Source organism: Plecotus auritus, assembly GCF_963455305.1.
Source record: "Plecotus auritus genome assembly, chromosome: 9".
Lineage (NCBI taxonomy): Eukaryota > Metazoa > Chordata > Mammalia > Chiroptera > Vespertilionidae > Plecotus > Plecotus auritus.
In genome coordinates this window covers 146,331,089-146,351,836 of record NC_137783.1, presented here as the reverse complement: position 1 = coordinate 146,351,836, position 20,748 = coordinate 146,331,089, and the positions used below count along the sequence as shown (strand labels likewise).

General features: G+C 46.8%; 1 protein-coding gene across 2 annotated transcripts in view; it reads left to right on the top strand.

Annotated features, from left to right (window-relative positions):
- The first annotated feature begins 363 nt into the window (after positions 1-363).
- Positions 364-20,748, top strand: part of EHF (ETS homologous factor) — a 40,323-nt gene continuing 19,938 nt past the window's right edge. The window contains exon 1 of one of the 2 annotated variants that reach the window (XM_080641191.1): positions 364-592. The gene's annotated coding sequence lies outside the window, so the exon portion shown is untranslated. The remainder of the gene's footprint in view (positions 593-20,748) is intronic. The other variant, XM_080641190.1, reaches the window with a different exon arrangement.

The window sequence follows — 20,748 nt, the reverse complement described above, 5'->3', positions numbered from 1 at the left end:
GCGAAGGTCTTGATGCCAAAGCAGAGGGGACTAAATATAAGGTAGTACATGAGACAGATGTCACTCTCCTATCCCGTCATCTCCTCCAGATTTGAATTTCTGCTCACTTTGCTTTTACATTCTCCCTTCCTGATGGGAAGGGAGCGTGCAGGTACTTTTCACCTGAAACAGCTGAAAAGAACAGTCACCAGCAAATCAATTCCTCACCCATTAATAGGTTGTCTCTCTGTTCCTGAGACACAGGCATAACCTGGTTAGACCTGTTTTGTTTGAACACTAACGTGTGAGTTGGCCAAATGCAAATGAGCCAATGTTTGTAATCCTTTATTTTATTTTTTTAAAGGGCCCGGCAGCCAATCAGAAGAGGAGGAAGTGACTTAGGGAATTCCCGGTTGGTGGCTTATTGCTTAACATCCTACAAAATGATTTAAAATTATTGTCATATGCATTTATCTTCACTCTGATGAGGGCTCAGACGTGATAACAGCCCAGGTTCCCCATCCCCGCAGGAGCTGGCGTGAGGGCTGCCAGCCGCCTCCCCTCCATTAGCCACAGCTATTGGATTTCCCACCCAGAATCTTTAGCAAATGAGGTAAGTCCTTATTTTTAAACCTTCTTTAGAATCTGGAATTCAACCACCTGAGTGGAAAGAGAAGCCTGCTAGAATCAGACAGATGAAACTGAAGCAGACTCCCGGAGGCAGCAGGCAGGAAGTAAGCTCGCCTCACCTGTGCTTGCCTCACTGGGTCTTAACAGACGTGTACGTTGGGGGGCAGTTGGGCTACTCTGGACGTGAGCTGTGAATTCCTTGCGTTGAGCCTGGATGTCTAGTCCCTGTGTGCTTTCCCTCTATCTGTGTGACAAAGCCATTTCCCTGGGTTGAATTCTGAACTGAATAGGCAGCTAGCTCGGTGAAGAACTGGTTGGCTCAATAGCTGTTGGGGCTCATGTTCTCATTTTCTAGAGACATCTTCTGCTGGTAATTTTTCTGACTCAGTTGTAGGGAAAGGCAGAGTCCTTTTTGGTATATTCGGTGTTAGAAGATGGCCGGAAATAAGCAAGGGCGTTCGCATCCACACCGGGAAAAGCGGCCAGGCAGCCCAGGTAGGCAAGGGCATTGGGGAGAGCTGCTTGCCTAAAAATGACTTTGTCCAAAAAAAAAAAAAAAAAAAAAAAATTTGGCACAGAGTTTCGCCATATCACAAGGTGACAAAATAACCTTTTGTTTGTCCCATAATGGACTACTATGACCACACAGGCAGAACGTGAGTCAGCAGCACCAAATGCCTTCTAAGTCAGGGACTCTTCTGATTTGGTTTGGACACCATGGAGAAATATTGGCCCCAGGGTGGGTGCAGCTAGGACAGTGAAGAATTCATCTTCTTGTTGGTAAATAATACCACCGAGTTGGGAAGGTGACGTGTTCGCCATCTGCCTTTGCCAAGGTCTGGTATACTCCCGGTATTGAGGGAGCATGTGTCTTTTCCAGATGAAGTGCGCAATTCTGTGAGCCTGTGTGCACAAGGGTGTCTGCTGGTCGTTTACCTTAGGGGCAGGTAGAGAGTGAATGTTCGGGTTCTGAGAACTTTTGGACGGAAGGTCTGGTTCAGGCTTTGATTCTATAGTCATGGGTGTGAGGATATAGTCAGATAGAGCCTTTCCATGTATAAAAGGGCAGCCGGGGATCACGCGTGGACGTGTGCTAATTTCAGAGGTCAAGGGAAGAGCCAGTTTCCAATAGGAGAGATGAAGTTCTGTTGTTAGGATGAACTGCACGGAGAAGCAACGCTATCCGAAAAGGCTCTTCAGAGCTCGTAAGAGTGACATTCATCGCTGCATTTGGAGGTTGGAGAAGGCCCCCCTGGTTCTCTTTTTGAGACCCAGAATCCTGAGACTGTAAAATAACTCTAAAGCCATTTGTTAATCTGAAGGCCTGTAGGATTACGCCTCTTCCACACCAGTCACCGATGGCTTATGTGGCTAGATATTTAAAAAGCTGGAACCTGGAAACGTGAAATGAGGGTCATTTGGAAGTTTGTAATCACATTTGAAAAAATGAATACAATGGAGACCATCCTTTTCCATGTTTCCAAAGTATTTTACAAAGGCATGTTAAAAAAAAAAAAGTAACTTTGAGGGAACCACTGTGTGTAAGTTCTCTCGGGTGACTATGTGAGATGGTGGCCCAGACTGGGCCGTCTTAGGGTGGCTATGGGTAGGGCGATGCCTTTGATCCAGGTGCCATATGTACCAAAGAGCTCAAATTCAATTATATATTTTCTTTTGTGCTAACAAGCATCTGTTTGTTAAATTCAAACAATCCTTTCTGTGACATGTTCGTTTCTTTTAAAAAATACATTGTGAGCTCCCCAGCATGGAAATGCCTTGTTCCTTTCTGAACCCCGGAGAGGCCTGGCACCTTCACACTTCCCATCCCAGGTCAACGCACCCATTCATTCACCAGCTTTACCCAGATCCCCTTTCAATACCTTTACGACTCCGTGAGAGGCTGAGACAAAATGAAAACCGAGAGGTTAAACTGTTTACTCAATTGCATTCAGTTGGTGAATTGGAAACTGGAAGGAATTCATAGCAGGTCTTAGGTCAGAATGTGAGTGCTTTGGGCCACAGTTCCCTGCTAGGAAGTGGAATTTAGCTTTTGTGAATCTAGTACTGTTTTATTTCCTCCTCGTACCCCTCACCCCCTCCTCCAAATTAGGGGCTTTTAGCCCCGGGTTGTGTTCTTTAGACCATCTCGCTTTTCTGAAAGCCCAGCGCTCAGAACCTTGTTCAATGTTAAAGCATCAAACACAGACACAGAGATTTATACAAGTCATTAAAAAGTTATCCGGTCTCCCCTGACCTCAGATGCAGTCATTTCTAAGTCCTTTCAAAGAGAGGTGATTTTCAAAGGCCTCTGGGTGGGGTGAGCACCAAAACAGCCATGGCAGAACCTGCTAACACACAGGAGAAGCAATGCCACAGTTTTAAGGAACCAGATACTATAAAGTTGGAACCTGATTTTTTGGTGACACCCTTTTGCTGCGTTTCAGCCCATTTCTCTTGTAAAGATGGCTTTCTGGTAGAATTAAAGTGACAATCATTTCTGTTGTGGGTGGGGCCCTGGTCAGGAGGTATTGACTCCACTGCAGGCTTGGTGTTTAGAGACCATGTGTTCTCACCCTGGCGTGGTTACGGGGGTAACCGGCCAAGTGGGTCAGCCGAACCTGCGGTACGATCGTGATCTGAAGACAGCGTCAGGATGGCAGCCATATCTTGCCAGGATTCCCTTAAATCCGTTGGATGACTGCAGAGGTGGGAAAGATAAACTCTATTTAGTGTGTTCTGATTGCAGTTTTAAAAGGATTTTAAAAAAATATCATTTGTCCTAAGGAACAGGCAATTGTGCTCTTATTAGAAATGTGTGATTGCTATGTTTTTATTTAAATTGGACAGGGTGTTAAAGGGCCAGACCATTAAGCTGTGCAGGAAATAAGCAGTGTGGTAGGGAGAATGGTGTTAATATTGAATGGGGCATGTGTTCAAGCTGAATAGCACTGATGTCAGGAAGCTGGGATGTGCTGGAGGAGAAATTTCCATGGATCCCTCAGAGTTATTTGATAAAAAAAATGTATTGGACTTCAGAAGGGAAAAAACACACACATTTCTTTAAGAATTTTCCCTGAAGAATTTCAGATTCACCTTGTGAGTGATTGGAGCACAGTGTGGATGGGGAATGGGGGGTGGGGGTGGGGGGCTTGTGTGTGTGTGTGTGTGTGTGTGTGTGTGTGTGTGTGTGTGTGTGCAGGACAGCGCCCGGGACTGGCAGTCAGAAGGCCTGCTTTTCTAGCTCCGGCAAAGCTACGTGCTCGGAGCAACACACTCCACCTCTCTGGAATTCAGTCACTCATCAGGATAAAGGAGTTTGACTCTGATTGTCTTTAAGATCCATTTCAACCCCTAGAATCTGATGACTAGGAAAGAATGGAAGGTCAGCAGAATCCATTCCAACCCCGAGATTCTGACGACCTTCCTATGCCTGGAGGTCAGCAGGTTTTCCTGGAGTCTGTAAAAGCTGAGAATGGGGTAGAGATGCCCTTCTTCCTCAGGATGAAAGAAAACCAGTAGGAGCCTTAAATGGCTTCCTTGGGATCTTCAGAATACTGGCTAAGGGATATAGGTGGAGGTACCAAGACCGGATACCTGGAGCCTCTACTGGGATGTTAGAGTCTGTTCCCATGACAACATCCCATCTTGATCAATCTGCCTCCTATATCCAAAGTTGGTGGGAGTGCAGAGGTGGATGAAGCTGACTGTTTTGCGACCACAGGGAGCAGTGGGTGTACATGAGAAGGCACTCTACTGACGTCTTCTATAAAACACCAAAGCCGTCTGCTGGAAAGTGAACTTTCAGACACAAGTGGAGCTGCTCAGCTTGTGTGGTGCTGATCAGCTCACTTGACTGACAGTCCATGGATTCTTGGGTAGATTGGATGGACAGGGACTCACTTCTCCTAGAGGAAGACCCTAGGGGTAGCAGAAGGGGCGCATGATTGGCTGAGCCACTGGGCAGCCAACCTGGGGACGTGTTGTCTGCAGCAACCAGGCCTGCACCAGGGTCAAGCAGGGTGGCCCATTTAAAGAGGCTCCCAGGGTTTTAATTGGCCTTGTTTTAAAAGAGACGTGTTGTAAAAATACTCTTTTAAAAATTGATTTCACTAGCACCTAACCACACTCTGTCTCCAGTTTGTTTTACAGGGCTGGGCCCCCCTTATAGTTCATTAGATCCACATTATCTTTTTTTTCTCTGCAATCTTCTTCCACACCCTGACCCTAAAGCCCCCTTTCCTTCCTTTCTCAGAAGCATCTTAATAATTATTAAAGTTGTCTGCCTACTTATTTACAATATGGCCAGCATCAGTTCATTCAAAACATGCTTTCTGATGAAAACAAAGCCGAAAACAAAAAGGAGCCCCAATGCCTATTATAATATTTTGATTATTAGACTAATAGACCACCTCATTAACCCCACTATTTTAACACAAGGACTTACTTTTGCATGACCTTATCTAGATGCACACGTCCTATGATACTGTTGTAATTGTGGTGACCTTAAACTTTCATATCCTGTCACTCCCCCCTCACTCTATATTATTGACACAAACAATCCTGGGGGTTAGCCGTCTTTTACCCAATTATGGATTTGAGAAATTTCCACCACCCCGCTGGCTCTTTCTCAGCTGGATGTAAACTTCTTCTAAATGTCTGAATAGTCTTTCTTGGAATCTGAAGAAGGTCTTCTTTTTTTTTTTTAATATATATATGACAAAGGATCTGGGAGATCTGGAAAGAATCTTGTAGAGATTATTTTGGGATCCCTCTCGGGACCCTTTTCAGCAGTTCCCTTAGTGGAGATAATGATGTGTTCTGGTGGCTCAGGTATGTGTGGACTAAAAGGTGAGGCTGTTTTCAGCCTTGTCTGCATGCCGACTACCAACAAGACTTATTTGGTCTTTGCAGTGGGTGTTAGATTTGGCCCAAATCCAGCCTCAGTCTCAATTATGTCCACTTGCAAAATTAGAAGCACCTCAGTCCCATTGTAATTCCACTGGTCAGAAGGTGATGGGTTGAGGCACACAGATGAAGGGCAGACTTTGCTTGTATATTAAAGGGGCAGGAGGCTATGAGTTTTGGTTGCCTGGAAACAGCTGGAAGGGTCCAAAGAACATTAGGTTTAGCATCAAAATACCTGGGTTCAAATGTGACCGCGCCGTGGGTAGCTGAGTGACTCTGAGTGAGTTCTGTAGGCCCTAGGATCGAAGTTTCCTTACCTGGGAAATGGGGTTAATGACATCTGCGCAAGACTGCTGTCGGGATGAAGTTAGACACAGAATCTGAAAGCATCAAGACAAATGCTTGTGAGTAAATATGTGGTAATCTATGGAGTGGAAATCGAGGATAAAGCCTCAATATGAGTGTGTTCAGTGAGTCTCTGTTGGGTTGAAGTGTATGAATAATTCTGGGGTTTGGTTTTTTGAAATGATCGATGTTGGTTCTGCACTGTGATCTTGGGAAAGAAATGCTATAGGTTTTCACTGGGGAAGGTGGGTGGCAGGAAGATGGGCTAAATCATCGTAACTGAGCCTCATCTTGGGCTGGCTGCAAACCACACCCCATGGGGGTGCCGGAAGACCTGACCGGGCAGAGCACAGCTCGTTCCTATCCCTGTCTCTGGATGCCTGGCAGGCAGGAGCCTCCAGGAGAAACGGATCCCCCTCCAGGCAGTGCACATGACTAACTTCATCTACCATTGCCCACCCCTACAATTCTGGAGTGTGCTTCCACACACCTACTGCCCACCGCAGGGAAGGTATTGCCCTGGGTGTTCCAGAGGCTTTGGAAAAAAATCCTACTTATTATGCCAAGACACTCTGGGGCCTGCCTCCTGTAATTTGTTCAAATGAGGCTTCTGGCCACATGGAAGTGGTTTCTAGAAGCTGTTGGAGTTGAACAAGCAGTCTTTGCTGTTAATAAAACAGGAAACTTCCTAATCTGGGATCCGAGGGTCTCTTGGTATCCATGGAGAGAATCCAGGGAATTTGTGAACTTGGATGTGAAGAGTTGTTTTTATGTTCAGCAAGCCAACTAGAATTTAACAGTTTCCTTTGATACGAATGAAGGCAAAACTCCACGGTAGCATGAACTGTAACTGTGACTGTCACCTGGAGATGTTACAGGCATGTTCCTGTCACATTACACTTGTCGCAAATTGTCTCCAAATAGTGACATTCAGCACTCCTATATTTCATGGAGGTTATTAGACCTATACTACATAATCTTAGTTTATGTCTTAATGAAGATGTACATATATTGTTATATCGCACATTTATTTTAAAAAGTGTTTTGATCAATGTATTTCAATAGACACTTGCTTTCTAGTCTTATATAATTGATTTTGTCCTTTAAAACAATTTTGAGGAGGGGTCCGTAGGTCTCATCAGACTTCAAAAATGGATCTATGTTATAAACCAAGGGTGAAGAACTCCTAATTGAGAGCATTCTCTCGCACAGGGCTAATGAAAAGACTTCTGAACAGCGTCAGCTAATGGATGGTCTCTGTCAAAACACGAGTATGTATTTCCCACGCATGGTTCCTGCCTATGGGGAGCTTTAGAGTTGCAGTGGGACGTCAGCATCATGAGAATAATGACAACAGCAATAATAATAATGGTGATAATAGCTAACTTTTGTGGAGGGCCTGCTGTAAGCCAGGTGCCTTCACAGGCACGCTCAATGTCCTCTTTAGTTTATCTTTTTATTTTATTTTTGTGTGTCATATTTAGTTTAATTTTCCCAACAACTTCCAATGGTCATTGATGGGGCAAAAGCAGAAAAGATCCCGCTCCCATCCCCCGTGGGGATAGAGCACTGGTGTAGGTGAAGGCCAAAGATCTGGACACCAGTCAGTGTCCAGATCTGCAACCTGTGCCGTCACGCAGGACCCTCCCTTTGAAAGACCCTGTGCTCAGTTTCCTGCCCGGTTGCTGCTGCCTTGCGATTCTCAATACGCTGTGAACAGGGGCCCGGCATTTCCCTTGGGCACGGAGCCCTGCAAAGTATGGTGCTGAGCCTGCCTCTGGATGCGGTGAAATTGTTCCAACAGGTGACGACTCCCGAGGCCGGGACACTCTTGTGGAGAGCCAGCCCCTGCTCCTTCTCCTCTGGCCCATCTGGCTGAGCGCTGGGGGAAAGCTGAGGCCTGGCCAGCAGGATGCTGTCGCTTTTTTGAGTTGGTGCGTCTTCTAATGTTGTTTGAGCACCAGAGACTTCCTCTGAACCCCCTTGAGGAGTGGGAGAAAGCTGGAAGAAATTTGATTCCTTGGAAAACCTTTCTGGTGAGCAGTTGCTTGCCTTGTGGATGATTCTCCCCACCACCCCCATCATCTTTTAAAATAATTTAAAATATTTTTCAATTACAGTTGGCATACAATATTGTATTCGTTTCAGGCGTACAACATAGCGGTTAGACATTTATATACCTTACAAAGTGACCCCCCCCCCAATAAGTCTAGTACTCATCTGACACCATGTGTAGTTATGACAATATTATTGACTCTATTCTCTCTGCATTTTTTATTTTCCAGAGGGTTTACTGCATAGACCAGTGAGGTAGGAAAGGCAGAGTAAAGTGTGTTCCGGAAGGGAAAATGGGACAAAGTGAGCCAAGTCTGTCCTTGTGTGAAGGCACTAAAAAGAAACTTGAGCTTTCTTGCTGTCATTTAGTGATTATCGGTACAAAAAGAAAACCCCAATTCTTCTAAATAGGATATCCTCTAATCTGTGAGAAAAATTCAGGTATTGCCCTAACCGGTTTGGCTCAGTGGATAGAGTGTCAGCCTGTGGACCAAAGGGTCCTGGGTTCAATTCCGGTCAAGGACACGTACCTTGGTTGCAAATTCCTCCCCGACTTGGGCCCTGGTCAGGGCGTGTGTAGGAGGCAACCAATCGATGTGTTTCTCCCACATTGATGTTTCTCTCTGTCTTTCTCTCTTCCACTCTCCCTAAAAATCAATGGAAAAATATACTTGCGTGAGGATTAAAAAAAAGAGAAAGAAAGAAAGAAAACTCATATATTATTTGCTTCCTAAACTGCAAAGACGATAATGGCATAAGCCTTGTGAGGTTCTGTCTGTTTTTACAAACTGCTCCAAGGTTTCGAACAGGGTGGTGGACTCGGTGGCAGAGGCTGAGACCTTTCCTGGATTGATTGTTGGAGTGATGGGTTTATTTATTCAGGCTCCTGGAATGACACAGCCACAGTCTTTCTCTCGTCGCTGTGATGTCCACAACATGGCAGGTCTGTCATCAGGACCCGTGACAGCTCAGACATCAGATGCTTTTCCAAAGGAGCCCTAGTTCCCCCTTAATCTTTCAGTAACAATAACTGCTCTTTCTTCATGGCTAATAAGTCAAGCCCAACCCCTGGGTCAATCAGGGGCCTTCAGCAGGAAGCCAGGCTGAAGTGTTGATGGACAGGTGTGAGTGGCCATGAAATAATGCTTCTGTAGCGTCCGCACTGATGTGTGTTAGAGGGACCTTTCATACCAGGGCACAAGGATGATTAGTATGCCTCCTCCTCACATGTAGGGGGAAAATTATAGGAGCTGTACTTAAAGGAATCTCAACTTCCAAAATAAAAATATGAAATGCTAAAAGACATCCCCCCCCTTTAGAAATATAAGAATTCGTTTTCAAAGCTACAAAGAATTAAGTGGCACTCCCCCCTTCGATATATTTATTATAATAAATCCAGTTCATTCACTAGCTCTGTGTCTTTGGGCAAGTTGCTTAACCTCTCTGTGCCTCCTCATCTATAAAATGAATAATATTAGTACCAATGTCCAGGGTTATTGCAAGGAGTCAGTGAGGTCATTCCTGTCAAGCGTAGCTCAATTCCGACCACATCGTGAATGCTCAGTAAGTAGGAACTGTCATCACTGTCATAGTTTGAGTTGTTGTTTTGTAATTATACAGTCTTTGAGATTCCAAATTAGTGGCTGTTGACCTTTCCTTAGAGTGTCTTGATCTTTTCTTGGGAAGAAACATGAATCTTAAAATGGTCAAGTCCATTGTCCCAGTCCATCCCAGCCCCTCCCCGACTCTATTCCCCCGCTCTCACCTCCCTCCACCCTTTCTGCATTCCTGCGCGGTTGATCTTATTTATTTTTCAGTCAACTGAGGGTGTTGTTAAATCTTTTCTTTTTCGGGCTGCTCGATTTGGTTCTGAGGCACTCCACTCCCTGCTCTGCTCATGACAAGAATGCTTGGGAATGCTCAGCCAGCCACATCCCTCCCCTGTTGGAACACCCTGTTCTTAATGCTCCTTGAGAAGTGGCGTTTCTGAGGCCTTTTCCACTGCCCTGACCCCCCACTGAGCCAGTGGTCTGGTGGTAATGAAGGTCAAGGGCACAGAGACAGCTGGGGAAGGTGGTCATCTAGGGGAACCCTGTGCTTTCTTCTCGAAGCTTAAAAAGAGATATTAAGAGGCTTCTTCTGCTCTCTGGGTGATGATGCCATTGCTTAATTAGTGTTGTCATGATCTCCATTTGAGTGATTTGTTTAGCTCTCTGTGGCCCTTTTTGGCTTGAGCTCATCATGTGATATTGACAGAGGGATGAGAAATGAGAGTGTGATGATGCTTGGATTAATGCAGAAATCACACCTTGAGCTTAGGTCCTTTCCACCTGGGACGAGGGACCTCAAGTCACTTGGCAGGACATGAGTGAGTCTGCACAGCCCGCCTTTGAGGTAGGTATGGGTAACCTCATTTCCACAGTGGGAAAGCTATGGTCTGGGGACTGGGTTTTCAAATTATGCTCTTTGCCCAGGGCTGGACGTAGGAAGTCTGTGGGAGAGGCCAGAATGAGATTCAGGCACTCTGAGTCTCTGTTTTAGGAGGTAACCTGCAGACCACACCTACTCCCAGGATCATATTGACTTTCGGAAGTCGGCAATTTGGAGGAGTGTGGTTTGGTTTTGATGCTATCCCAGCGGCCCCTTCTCTGCCCATGTTAATCTGATTCATGATCTGACCCTGGGCTGGCTGGAGGCTGGCCATGTCATTCTGCAGATCTTGGACACCCCTCAGCGCCGCCACAGAGCCAGCCAATGGAAAAGTACAGTGTCTTCTGGCCTGTAGGCCCGACCAGCTCTTGCTGGCCTACCTGATCCCTCTTACTTCCGAGGGAGTGGGTGGGTAGCGTCTGAACTGAAAATGCAGGGTTTTGTGTATGTATTGGTTTTTTGTTGTTGTTGTTTTTTGGTTTTTATAGGAAAAACAAATTGGCATGAATGCTCAGTGAAACCAGCTCAGGCTGTTTGGGCAGATGCCTTTCTTTGCTTTTTTTTTCTGTTTATTTTCTAACAAATCAATGCTTAACTGGTTGTTATCGGAGCAGAGCAACAGGTGCAAAAAAATAACTCTGCTGCCAACTCAAATGAAAAGGTAGGGCTTATGCCCTCTGGGAGGTATTCCGAAGATAACAGAAGCCCCTGCCAGCACCCGAATTAACAGCTCTGTTTACGGTGGGTTTCATGTTAACAACCTGCTCCTAGCCCTCCTACACATAAACACGGCATTGTCTCGGGAGAGACATTCAGCCATCCAGACAACCAACGGCTTTATTCTGCCCCAGTGGTGATTGGTTTTGGCTGGGGCTGCTCTGTGAAACTCAGGGGCCTTACCCTGCCTGCCAAGCTGACTTCTTCGTAACCTCTCTGTGCCTCCTTCGTAAGGGTTTCCTTGTGAAGGCAAGGGCATGGGGTTGCCGGAGCGAAGAGGATCGGTCCTGCTTTTAAACGTAGTTAAAGTTCTTTTCAAGGTTGGTCATTTCCAAATGCCAGCAAAGGTTGTCTGTCTCTCTCTGCTCTTGCTCCCTTCTGTCCCCAACTGGAGGTGGGGACTGAGCTCAGATGACTTTGGAAAGAGCTACCATTGTTTTGGAAGTGCTGTGCTTGCTGAATAGTCTACTGGGGGAGGGTAGCATCTGTGTTTTGTCCCCAGAACCCAGCACAGTGCCCAGCATCTAGTAGACACTATATGTATACAGATGATAAGTAAGAGAGCAAGAATAGAATCTCCCAGGCCTTCTCTTGTTGGTTGGAGTAAAGGTGTCTCCCAACTCCATATACACTGAGTGGCCAGATTATTATGATCTCTGAACGCATAATAATCTGGCCACTCAGTATGTGTGTGTGTGTATATACATATATATATTAGAGGCCCGGTGCATGAATTTATGCATGGGTGAGGTCCAGCTAGCCTGGCCAGGGGGAGGAGTCATGGGCAGTTGACTGGCCTGCCTGCTGGTCAAACTACTGGTCAAGGGGACAATTTGCATATTAGCCTTTTATTATATAGAATATACACTGAGTGGCCAGATTATTATGTGTTCAGAGATCATAATAATCTGGCCACTCAGTGTATATATGGAGATGGATAAATATTTATATTAGTGGGTGGTTAAGTAACCTTTGAAAGGCTAAGATGGGGGTGGGATCAGGTAAGGGGTGACTCAGCCAGCCACCAGATTCTCTTCATAGGAGGAACCGTCATAAAAATCCTCTGCAAATGCTGTGCTCTGAGGTCGGGTTTGTTTGTTCAGGCTTCAGAGACTCATCCTCGTAAGCAGCTGAGCCCTGCCGAATTTCCCAGTGAGGTGGTACCGGGCATTGGGACCTGCTTTAGTTCAAGCTGACAGACAACGTGGTGATAGAATCACATGGACAGATTGGAGCGTGAGTTCTCCGGATTGAATGCGTAGTCTCTGACTTTTCAAGGATTTCCTGGCATTTATGGATGTTTCCTTTGAGACTGGTATCTCCTTATTGTGGGAAATGAGGGAAGGCAAGTAAGTGAATCTATGACCAGAAGCTCTTATCGTGAGGGGGTTTAAGTGTTGGTGAAGGGAGGTTGGTAAAAATGTAGGTCCTGATTCCTAGATCATGGGTAGGATCCCAGGAAACTTCAAGTTTAACCCCTCTCGGGTGAGGAGGATACAGGTGGTCTATTGAAACACCTGTATGGCCTCTTAGCTAAGCAGGAAAATAAGGTCATAGGGTCATCCTAGATGCCACAGTCCCTCTGCCTCTCCAAAGACCTGCAAAAGCCTTTGGTTGTAATAAGAGGTGAGGCCTCTTTTTTTTTTTGTTTTGTTTCGCTAAACTTTCTTTACTTTAGGATCATTTGGTTTTGGAATAGAGAAAGAGGGGTAGTGGGAAGACAGATGCTGAAGTTCAGGATGGTAGAAAATCTGCTGAATTCTTCACTTCATTGCCAAACAGAGGTCCAGGGTGACCTTGCTGGATGCATGGCTTCCCTGTCAGCTGCTGAAGGAGAGGGACAGCGAGGCCCTTCTGGTGTCCCTGTAGGGGAACAAGGCAACACCAAGGTTGAGTAAGAGAGCAAGAATAGAGTCTCTCAGGCCTTCTCTTGTTGGCTGGAGTAAACCCCAACCCCGACTCCACTAAAAAGTCTTCTTTAAATTTCAATCCAGCCTGAGAGCGAGAGAGAATTCTTAAAGATCCTTGGTGTCCATAGATCTGTAGGGGTCAATTGAAGGTCTTTGGAAAGCCCAGGGCCCACAAAATACAGCAAAACCAGGTGTGGACGTGTGGTTTTGGTAACAGGGGAGAGCCCTGGCTTCTACTGAGATCTTGAAAGGCTCTGTGACCTTTAGATTCAAAGCTTGCCTTATTCTTCATAGTTTGTTACATCTGAATGGGACTGATAAAGGCTCCGGAGGCCATGTACGGTCATCTTGTCTTTCAATCAACTTCAGTGCTTGTCTGCTGTCAGTATCTTCATCTTGTCTGAGTCTGGCACCAAGAATGATAAAGATCAGCATAATATGTATATTTATTTCCAAATGGCTTACAGTCAGTAAAGTGTATCTATAATGGATCAACACTTGGCCTCCCGAATCTGCATCATTGCTCACGAAAACGCTTGAAAGCCCAGGAATAGTACTTCAGATGTTGCCCCCGGGAGCATGAAATGTCTGCTTCAAAACACATCACAGGGTTATGAAATTACCTGTGATGTCATCCCGAGAGGATCAAATACATTCCCCAAGCTTGATTCACATTTTGATTCACTTGAAAAACACGAGTTTTGCCTGTATTACATTCAGTGAGACTTTGCACGTACGTGAATTTTCTTCCCTCCTGGTTGGGAGTGTAGTTCCTTTGAAACGACAGTCATACTGAAACGGGAAGTCAGGACGCTGTTGCAACATCCGTAAGGCAAAGGCTTGGACTTCACCTGCTGGCAACTGACGAAGGACCCAGAATGGTCTGGATGTCGCTGTCATTGCCACAACTATTGTTCAAAATGCCTAATTATTCTGCTGGCTGGAGGAGTAACATTACCCAGGTTTGTGGCAATTTGGGGCTGGTGTGGTTGAACGAATGGCAGACCTTGGCTTTGATTCCAGTCCCCTGGGGCTGGGCACAGAGAATACAGGCACAAGCTCTGCTTCAAGTCTGCTCTGGGGCCCTTAGCGGCCACCCCCCCCCCCCCCCCCCCCCCCCCGTCTATCATAGCCTTGCAGCAGGAGCAGACTGTGCTTTCTGGCCTGAGGTCTCATTCAGGTAAAGCACAGATAATCATGAACCAGCTTAATTCCAAAATATAAAAGAAAATGATTTATAGGGTCTTAGAGAAAGTATCTTGCCAGGCTATGGCAAAAATAGGTATACAGTCGTGAGTACATAAAACACAGAGTTTATTCTTGTATTATTATTATTTGTTAATTATTGTATTGTTTTCCATACGAACAACTAAACCTACATTTGCCCTATCCTGTATGCATGTATGTATACATGTATGTGTATATGTATGCCTGTGTATGTGTACCTATGTATCTGTGCATAGCTCTGCTTTAATGGCTCAAAGAGTATCATGAATGAAACTGTCCCAGCTTTGGGACCACTAGCATATTCCTACCTAAGCATATTGCAGAAGAGGCAGAATGAAGGCAGCTTTCCATTCTTTCATTCTGAAAGGAGCTCGGATATATTAGAATGAGAGGTAGCCTGAGATTGCTCTGGCAAAAGGGAAAGAGGGTCTCAATCAGGGTCCCGCATGATTGAATGGGCCAGAGAATTTTATAATCTTGGAGAAGCGTGGTAAAGGCATGAGGCCCCAAATGGCACAGGGAGAATGCATGACTATGTATGGAAGGGTGTGGGGGTGAGGATGAGCTGAGGGCAACATTCTTCTCCGGCAAATACCTTCTTCTCAGCATAAAGTGGCTAAATTCCCAGGGTTTATTGCTAGACAGTCCAAGATTGAATTCTGTTCTAGCTCCAATTCTTGCTAAGCTGTGCAACCTTGGACAAGTTACCTAACTTCTCTGAGCTTCAGATTGGCCATCTGTGAAATAACTTAACATTAGCCTTATGGAGTTATTGTCTCGACTGAGATAATGCATTTAAAACTATTAACAAAGAGCTGACACATTTTAAGTGTCCAGTAAGCCTTAGATACTTTAGTGTAATATATAATAATAAAAGCATAATATGCTAATTATGGTTAGGGGTGATCAGGACAGCCAAACGACCTTCCGGACATCATTCCAGACGTCCTTCCAGACGAAGCCACGGTGGCGGGGGCCAAGGCAGAGGCAGTTAGGGGTGATCAGGCAGGCAGGCAGAGTGGTTAGGGGTGATCAGGCAGGCAGGCTAGCAGTTAGGGGCGATCAGGCAGGCAGGCGAGCAGTTAGGGGTGATCAGGCAGGCAGGGAGGTGAGCGGTTAGGAACCAGCAGTCCCAGATTGCAAGAGGGAGGTTAAACTGGCAGTCAGACATCCCCCGAGGGGTCCCGGATTGTGAGAGGGTGTAGGCCGGGCTGAGGGGTCCCCCCGCCCCAAGCACAAATTTCATGCACCAGGCCTTTAGTAATAATGATAATTATCATTATATTTACAGCATTCAGTCCTAGGTCTCAGTAACCCCACCATGGAGCAAAAGACATTCCCTCCAGCTGAGCAAGCCCACGCTGGGCTGCATTTGCCTTTGCTGGGAGGGTCTCTCTCAGTATGTAAGAAGGAAAGCCAGTTGAGCAATCCTTGGCCTTGATAGGAGTGATAGGAGTTCTGAGACTCGGTATAGCCTCCTGGATTCTGGGGTACATGGCCCCAGCTCCCTGCCAGAGTCCCAGTGGTGCGCCTTCCTCTTGCTTTCTTGTCTCTGTAAGCTCCAATCCCAGACCCTGTGCTTTGTAGGAACTGAGCATTCTCTGGCAGGAGCTAACATTTAGACATGGTGCTCTCCTTTGCACCTGTACACCAGCTGTGGTGTGGGAGTGCAAGGCAGAGCGATACCCGGGGTCTGTGGAGGTGTGCTCTCCCACGGCTCCTGGCAGCCTCGGGCACAGTGTGTCTTGTGGGAGGAATGGAGGCAGGAGGAATGGCTTTCCGTCCCCCAAGCAGGCACCATGCCCACAGGGACATAGCACGGCTTCTGTGAGCAATGGCTGAAAGACGCTGCTCATAGCTCAGCCTAATGGTGCATCCACACAGCAGCCCTGAATGGGGTGTGGGGAGGCAGCGAATCCAGCTCTAGGCTCCACAGTGCCAGCTAGTATAGATTGTGTAGGTGGAAGAGGTTAGAGCCCTTGCTTGAAATGAACTTGGCCCTCAATTTCCTCCTTGGATATTCAACAAAATAGTGACAACACGACAAATAAAAAGTATTATTATAAGAACCAGCTAACATTTACAAGTGCTTACTATGTATCAAATACTTTTCTATGAATTTTACACGTATCTTCTCATTTTATCTTTCAACAACCCTTTTCATATCGTCTTCATTTTGTAAATGAGGAAGCGAAGGCCCAGAGAAGTTGAATTCTCTGTCCAAACTTGCCCTTTCAGCAAATTGGCAAAGCCAGGCAGGATTTGAACTGTGGCTCTCTGACTCCTGAGGCGGGGACACTAACCATTATACCACCCTGCCTCTGAAGAGTCTGCCCTGGCTCCAAGGATGTCTCCAAATCCAACCAACACAGTTTCAGGAGACTCGGGGGCGGGAGGGTAGGGTGGGTGGGGGGCAGGCCCTGTGACAATTGCTAACATTTCCTGGCACTTGCCGTGGATGAGATGACATGCCGAGCATTTTACATTCTCGTTGGATCTGCACATCAACTCCATCCCCTCCTGCTTTTTGTCATATGGGGAAACTGAGGCTTTAGAGAGGGTAGTACTTCCCTAAGGTCAACACAGCCAGCTGGCGGGCTGAATAGAGATTCCTACCCTCGCTGTTCACTCTCGCTTTCAACCTGAGGCAGGAGCTCTGACTTGGCCCCGAGAAACACAGCGATGCTGGGCTGGTGTGAAGCTCCTCTCACCTTGAATTTGTCCTTTCAGGGAGCTCCAGTCTCTGTGGCCACGTTCACCCTCTCCCATGTGTGCCCCGGAGCCGCGGGCAAAATGTGAGACTCTTACATGTTAGGGTCATGCCAAGCGTTGTGGTCCTTGCCCCCCAGTCCTGGGGATGGTCAAGCTGGGGCCGGAAGGGACTCTAACTTTGATGAAGACCTAGAAGAGGTGTGGGCACAGGGTGGTGGGTCGTCTCTATGTGTGGGTGGCACTGAAGCAACTTGGGGCTGTGTGGGAGTTTGTGCCCATTAACAAAGAGGGGAGCAGAGAGTGGCCTGGCTCTCCCACCACCACGCAGGCTGGGGCCACCCCGGCACAGCACAGCGCTGCTTCTGCAAAAACGTGTTTCGGATTGGCCAAGCCCTCCTGGCCCGTCATTTGCAGGGCAGTCAATGCCTAAGAGGTCCTGGCTGGAAGCCTGGTGTGAGGTTCTCATCCATACATCCTGTAGTCTACGGGGCAGGGGCGTGGCTCCTCCTCTTCCAGGAAATTGTACATGTCTGTCTCCAGAAGCGTCAGTCTTAGAAACGTTTGCACAGAGGTAACGTCTTGGTCAGTGAGAAAGTTTGGATGATTAATGGGAGTCTAGAGCCAAATACTATTCCTCCCATTTTTCTTACATGTGAAAGGGGATAAGTGAAGGTAGATGAAAAACTTCCCTGGATAACCTACCTTGCATTTCAGTCCTTGGGTTTGAAATGCAATTTATAGTTTGTGTGTGTGTGTGTGTGTGTGTGTGTGTGTGTGTGTGTGTGTGTGTAATTTTTAATAGCCCAAGCAACAATTTATGCTATATTTCCAGAATGCCACCTGGGAATAGACAAAGTTGGCCTTGCTACCCAGTGCATTTTCTTAAACCTCCACTTAGGACGCCATTACTTGGATGATTTGGTTTGGACCAGGCACTGTACTGGGGCCTGACTGTCCCCTATCTCATTTCATCCTCCCGCAGGCCTAGGTGGTTGGCCATGCCTGTTTCCCAGGAGAGAATAGAGACACTCGCAAAGGGTAGGGGACAGCCCAAGGTCATCACACTAGGAAGATCAAAGTCAGAGCTGTCACTGCCATAGGCTCTACTTTTAACCCGGTTTTCTCACGGGGGATGATTTAGCTTTCGGGGACACTTTTGGGGTTGGGGATGCTACTAGATTCTAGAGGCCAGGGATGCAGCTAAACATCCTGCAATGCGCAGCATGATCCTGCAACAAAGAACCACCCCAGCCCCAAACATCAATCATGCAGAGGTTGAAAAATGCTGCTTTTCACCTACTGCACATGACTGAGGACCGCCCCCCCCCCCCAGAATCCCCCCTTGAGCTAGGGATGAGGAGGGGTGAGTCCTTTCTCTAGCTTGCTTTTGACTCAAAGGATGGAGTCAGTGTTACTTTAGGCTCTGAATTTACTTCCTCAGTCCTGGAAAAAGTAAAGCGTGTTAGAGAAATATCTTGAGAACGGATGTTTAAAGAAAGGAAAGGAAACTGGTTTTCATTGAGGGCACGTGTGCTGGTGCTGGGTTAGACTCCTTTAAACCCATTAGACTACTTATCCTTCAAAGCAGTCCTAGGCTTAAGGGACATCCATGCTTTCCCTGACTCCCCCCTTAAACCAGGGAAGAAATAAGTTAACATACTCAAGGTCGCCTGGCTCAGGATGGAGCCTGAATTCTAACCCAGGCTTCAAAGATCCCAAGTCTCCACCTCACATCCTTGATGTTTTGCTGTTTTTTTTTTGTTTTTTTTTTGGTTTTTTTTGTGTGTGTTTTTTTAAATTTTTCTTTTGCTAGGAAACAATAAAAGCTATGCTGAAGGTAAAGCAGGAAGCTTAAAGAAGGGCATTAAAGGATCCCCCTACTTTTAAATGAAAAACATTGCTTTTCACACCCCATAAAGTAATCATAAGGTACGTTAGAAATTCTGTATTAGTATATGGGAGCGTGGGCGAGTTGATTATAATAATGCTTTTAAAAAAATAAATTTCAAGGCGCATTTATTATCCATGATCTCATTTGATCTCCACAACAGTCCTTGTGGCTGTTGGGGTGCAAATGCCCTCGTTTTACACCTGAAGGACTATGCCCCGGGGCGGGGGGGGCGGGGGTGGCGTGGAGTAGGGCTTGGTGAAAGGCCTTCAGCTGTGTGAGCCCGGGGCCTTCTGTGCCCACCCCAGGGGCACTGTCCCTGCAGTGACATGCTAGACTAGAGACACTGACCTCCTTTTCTCACAAGCCTGGGTGAGCTCAACTGAACTCTGACTCACTAAGGATTAAGCCACATAAACTCTTTTATGAGTAGTAACCATTTACTGCGCCCTGTAAAAAAGGGGCCCTCACTATGCTGGCTGCTTTCCCTAAGAAAGGGGGTGTCAGCAGGGAGCAGTGCTCATGTATGCCAGCCTCTTGGGGGGGAGGGCAGGTGGTGATGGGGCAGCTGCGACTTTGTAGTCCTCAAGGTTCTTCTCTGAGGAGTTCTGGATGCCTCCCGAAGGTCATGGCAAGAAAGGATGTCTGCCAGAGGAAGGGGGCTTGTGGGCACCGGAAACCCAGGGGGAACTGGTCCACGTTGTCCTGTGACATTCACTGAATTCTTTTCTGCTGCCCACTAAGTTCTCTCCATGCATGGACTCATTGGCCTCCTAGTACTTGGAGGGTGGGATTGTTCCCGTTTTGCAGGTGGAGAAAGTGAACATCAGTTTTTGGCTGAAGAGACTTGGAAGTGGCTCAAGGTCATGCACAGTAACAGGGGGATCCAAAAGCAGGGAGCGTAGCCCTTACCTCACCCTGCCTGCTGGGGTTTTCTTTTGGGAAGTGGTGACAGATCTGAGCCAACCAAAGAGGTAACTCAGAATTGGCCAGGGCAGGTCTTGCTTCCACTGAAAAGGCCACTTAGAAACAGCCCTGCAGGCAAATCCTTGTGAAATAATAGTTTCAGGGAAGTCTCCCCTGCCCATCCCCCCAGCCTGGAGGGCCTATTCCTCCCTGCAGATGGGCTGGGCTCTGAGCTTCAGCCCTTTCAGGGTTAAACAGTAACCTTTTTACTGCTTGTGGTTGAGCAAATTTTGGCGAGGAACAAGCCCAGCCTTGAGCAAACAGGAGACCGGCCATGCCCCTTCCCTTCCCCAGCCACCCCTCTGGGGACTGAGAGGTTTTCTTTCGCCTTGAAGTCCCTCACCTGATTTCGTAGCTTTAGGGCGATTGTTCTAAAACGTAGTGGGATGGGAAAAGGCCCAGTTATTGTGAAAAAGAGAAAGCTGTCAGTTGGGTTGTTTTTTCCTTCTCTGAGGGTAAGCATCGTGGAGGTTTCTGTAAGGGAACTTAAAAACCAATTTAGTCGCCCTGGCCAGGGTGGCTCAGTTGGTTGAGCATCATCCTGTGCATGGGAAGGGCTCGGTTCGATGCCCAGTCAGGGCACATGCCCAGGTTGTGGGTTCAATCCCTGGCCAGGGTGCGTGCGGGAGACAATGGATGGATGTTTCTCTCTCTGAGTCTTTCTCTCTCCCTTCCTCTCTCTCTCTAAAAATCAATAACATATTTTTTTAAAAGTCAATTTAGTCACTTTCTTTCGTGTTTGTGTCGGAGAACTGAAAGCCATGGCTGTTTCTGGTCCGGGTCACCCGGGTTATCCAAAAAGGTTGCGTCTCTCCTCCCAGTGACACCTGCTATGGTGCCATGCCCTATTTCATGCCAAATGCTTACGGTGTAGGAACTAATTTCCAATCAAGGCCCTTTCCACCTTCTACACAGACTGCATTTAGGCCCAATTTTTGTCAAACAACCGTGATGACGATAAGAACAGGCTCAGATCTAGGTAGT